Raw genomic sequence first — 5292 nt, forward strand, 5'->3', positions numbered from 1 at the left:
GTTGAATAACCAAACAGACCATAGCCCACAAGAGAAGTGACCTATCTACAACATAACATTTACTACTGCAGTGCAAGCAAAAAAACTGAAGAGGAACTCTGACAAATGACCAATAGGTAAAAACTGTAATACAGGCATTAGAACCGAAGAGTGGGCAAAAGAGTGACATATCTGATACCCAAAAAAAGTGAATCACCCCCAAAAAAGAGATGTTAGTTACTATCTGTGTGCAGGCAGAAAATAACTGATGACCATTACTGAAAACATTGGTCTGTAGGATAAGTACTGTACAGCAGTCACAACTAAAGAGTCAAAAATGGTGACCTACACTTGTATTTCACTGCAGGTACAAAAACAAAGATCAGTAAATGTTAACATATTAATATTACACACATTTCACTAGCTATAAAAAATGCTAATGCAATAAACATTTCAATAATTTCAGTGAAGCAGAAGTAAGGGTAATTATGCATTTTACTGACATTTCTGCATAGTGAAATTAAGTTTCCCTCTCCAAGCAGAACTTTGATACTAAATCCAGACTGTCACTTTGCGAACCAATTATATCCATATTGGCTATGTACTTTTCAGATACCTGATTTCCAACACATTGAAAATTTCTGTCACATACACAGTAGCCCTACAAAACTAGCACTGTAACCAGCCACGCACAGTGGAAGTGCACATTCTTATCCCCTACTGACACACACAGAACATTGGTCATTGTCTTCCACAAACTAACACCATAGCCAATTACAAGTTACTAATTGTAACATACAGAGCCATCTGTCAGACAGAAACACTGCAGACATTGGTCACAAGCAAAATGGTGACACACAGAAGAAAAATAAAGCAAGTGAAACGTAATATGCATCAGCAAAATAAAAGCTAATTAACAATGATAAGCAGCAAAATGAAAGCAAACAGCAATAAGCAATAGTAAAAATGCATATATATCAGAAATACTTACAAGTCCAAACAATTCTCCTCTTACCATAATATGCACATCCCCACTGCATACAAAAGAAATATATATAAAGTTCACACTGCCATTCTCATCAGCACCCCACTCTGAAAAAAATGCAATGTTTATACTTCTCCCCCAATATCTCAACCTCTTGGCACATAAATGCCAGACAAAACCCAATAACAATGTGGAGGGAGCAACCTTTCAGTTAATTCAAAGGACTAGAACTCGAGTTGGTAATGAATGACTTCCTATATCCACAGTACATCATTTAATTCCTTCATCCTTCATTTGCCTACTGTGTGACTGTGCAAGTCACTTAAGCAGACAGTGCTCCCAGCAAACATCATCATCTTAATGCAAAAAGTTCCGGGCGAAGGCAAAGATAATGGGGGGACAGAGGTGCAGATCAGGGACAGAGATGAAATACTGGTCTTATAACCTTAGCTGCTAGAAAAAACAGTTATGCATTAGCATGCATTTTCTGAAGGACTTAAAGTCCGAAACTGAAATCTCTTGCATTATTTAGTAACTTTTGTTGTCAGAGATTTGCCAGAAAACCATGGTCACAATTCCAGAAGACTTCCTCTCAGTGTAAATGACCACTTAAACCAAGAGCAGGTGTTTTGGAATCTTGTCCCTGTAGTAACCCTGTTTATAGACCTTTACACCAAAGTAAGTCACTTTCACTGAGAAAAGGTCTTTCGGAATCAGGGCAGACTTACACTGAGAGCAACTCTTTTGGAAACTGCCCCACATTTTTAGGAGGAAAAAACAAAGGAGGGAAAAATCTGGACAATATGCAACCTTCTGACAGTTGATAGGTATATCTCACAGGCTGCTCCAGAAAAAGGTACACATTTCATAGGAAACGGATCAAAAATACAAAGCAAAAGACCAAGATCATGAAGCAAAACTCTGGACATTCTGACAGATTCATCCTTTTACACACACACACACACACACACACACACACACACACACACACACACACACCAAATAAACACACACACACACACACACACACACACACACACACACACACACACACACCAAATAAACACACACACACACACACACACACACACACACACACACACACACACACACACACACACACACACCAAATACACAAACTTAAGGATATAGTAAATATTGCTTTTACAAAGTAAAAGCTGATAGAATGACAAGTATAGTGTTAGCTTGCATTTTCTGAAGAATATGAAGTGTGAATTTTCATCCTCAGCAATTTGATGGAAAACCACAAATTTTGTGGTGACCAGACCAAAAGTAAAGAACAGATCAAAATGAGGCAAAAATCTGGACATTGTGCATTTTTCCCTTTCCCCTCAGCAAACAGACATACTTTGAAGAAGACCAGGATTCAGGAGCAAATTTTACACATCAGTCTTATAAGCTCAAAGTTTCTATATTACCTGGTATTGCATAATATTCATTCTCTGAAAGATATGAAATTTAAAAGAAAATCCTCAGTGACTGTATGCATACCTCTCATCCTCTAAGCAGAATAATTCTGGACACAGCCCAAAATAATGAGAGGACATGTTTTTAAGTATTGCTGCATCCATTTCTGAAAGGATATGAAATCTGAAATTTAAAAGTTTGTTATAATTTAGTTATTCCAGTTAATAATTTACCAGAAACCAAAGATTTTATAAGAAGCAGACCAAAAATATGAAGCAAAAATCCGGACAATCTGCAAAATTTTGAACAGTTGAGAGGGATGATTTTATAGCAGCAGCCCCAATTATGAAGCAGAAGATCCAACTGCAAGCTCCCACTCAAATAAATAATATATATTTATGTATACATATATACCTTTTGCAGTGAAACATTTGGGAGCTACTAATCTTCCTCTCCAGATGATCTGTTCCTGCTTGCTGTCCAAAAACAGCACAACATAACTTTTGAATTGCCCAGGAAAATACATTTTTTTCAGATCTTAAATGGACTTAAATAGGCAGTTAAAAAAGAAGCTTCTACCCAGCCCCAAACAATGATTAGGCTTGTAACCTGTCCCTCTTCACCATTGTTGTTTTGCTATGTTTCTGTATAAAAAAAAAATCCAAGCATGTGCCTATTCAAAGGCATTGCCACAAATGTGAAAGTGCTTTGAGTTTTTCACAACCAGCTGGGCACTTCACTGAAACAGACCTGACAGAGTGCAGCTTTTCAGTTATGTTACTTATGTGAAGCAAGGACCTGACTGCTTGTATTTCTTCTTAAACTTCCTTCATCAAGAAAGTGACATAAATGGAAAGCTGCAGTTTATCAACACTGAAGTGGATCTGATAGATTGAAGAGTTTTACCTTCATAAAATCATCACTCGAGAAAGTATTAACAAGAAAAAAAGCAAAACAATGAGCTATTCTCACAGCAATACCAGGTGTAATTGCTGGAGCTAAGACAGGAAAAACACCTGTAACAGGTCCATATCTCATTGGAGGCCCTCCCCAACAGCAATAGATTTGGCCTCCTCCCCAACACACACAGTCATGGGTTTTGTGAGTGCCCATCACCAGCTATGCAGTTGACAATTGAGAGGTATGGATGGCTCTCTTTCTCAAAGGATCTTGTTAAGGCTGCCCTGGGTGTTGTCAGAGGCTATGGTCCCACACCCTCTAATATAAAAATTTTCTGCGGTTCCACAGTTTGTAAGAAAGGGGCACCACGTTAGCTGAGTCCCAATGCTGATGCTTCAGACAACAACTAAAAAGGACACTATTTGCACATAATGTACTTTTGATTGCTAAACGTAACTACTGTCATACTTTCACTGAGCTTTCATGGTATTTCGCAGCACCACAGGAATGTGTTAATTTATATTAGGTTTCCTGGGGGGCACTATATTGAGATGCAGTATTTAATCTGTCTTGCATAACCTATCTGTTGCATTCAGAAAAGGAAAGTGCACAGGTGATTTGCACTTGGTTGCTACACGTAACCTGCACCCAATTTTTTTTTTATACAAATTGGACTACATCTTAAATTACAAACAGAAATTGTATATATTAGGCCATGCCATCTTGGTTTGCACAGGTATGGGCTAGGAATTGAGGACGTGACTGGCGGGCAAATGCTGTCATTTAAGCTTGCCAGTTACAGAGTGATAGGCAATTTTTAGCTTACCCAAAACAACATCGTTTCAACTGCCATCTCTTACCCTAAACCCTGTCTCTAAACCTAACCCTAAACCCTGTTGTTAGTCCTAATCCAGGTTGGGGCTGTAAAGGGTCAACAGACCAGTCTTAAAAACAGCAGTGTAGGTGCTAAGGGGATGTGGCCCTCTCTTGCAAGAAAAAATAACCATCTCTCTTATCCATCTAATTGTAATCTAATGTTGATGTATCTGTCTACCTATTTACATAATACCACCTGTCTGTCAATCTACATATCTGTATGTCTAGCTATCCCCTGATCTGTCTGTTGCTGTACCTAATTTTATTTATTTATTTTATTTATTTATTTTATTTTATTTTATTTTTATTTTACATTTGTTAACCGGGCTAGTCTAACTGGATATATTTCCATTTTCAGTAAAGGCCCGGGGAGAAAAGCTCCATTGGCAACAAAAAATTGAAATACAACAATTAAAAATTACAAATTAAAAATCAATATTAATACATAGTAAATGAACTGATTTCAATAGAAGATTATTAAAAAGACAGGAAGTAATAAGAATACTAAAAAATACAGTAGTATTAATAAAGTAAAGTAGGTATTTACAGTAGTAAAGGTGACTAAATGTACAGGATAATTCAATATGCAGTAAGATACATGTAGACTAACAGTACATCAAACAGGATAGAGACTTTCAGAGCATCAAGCAGGATAGATTACTCCAGTATGTTGAATTCTATTAAACAGTTACAGTCCTACTTCAATGAAAGTGAAATAAGTAGAGGTTCAAGAGGAGAAATACCTGTAGTGAAGGAGAAGATTAGTCAGGGTTGCTGCAGGGGCATAACCAATGTGGTGTGAGGTGTCTTTTGAGGTTTTGTTTAAAGAGAGGCAGCAAAGAAATTAAAGTTAGTTCATTAGGCAGTAGGTTCCAGTTTTTTCCCACAGGGTTGGAAAACAGAGAAACTCCAACCATATTGTAAGACTTGCTTATGCTAGCAAGAAGTTTGCTGGAAAAGCGAAGAAAATTTAGATTTTTGTAGGGGATTATGAGATTGGAGAGTATAGGAGTGCTGTTAGGTTTATAAAATATCTTGTGGGCAATGGTGAGTTGGGAGAGTTTTAATTGGTTTTGAAATTCAAGCCAGCCTAGCTGCATTAGATTCAGACAGTGGTGAGTTCT

Source organism: Protopterus annectens, chromosome 14.part0, assembly GCF_019279795.1.
Source record: "Protopterus annectens isolate FY-2018-M chromosome 14.part0, PAN1.0, whole genome shotgun sequence".
Lineage (NCBI taxonomy): Eukaryota > Metazoa > Chordata > Ceratodontiformes > Protopteridae > Protopterus > Protopterus annectens.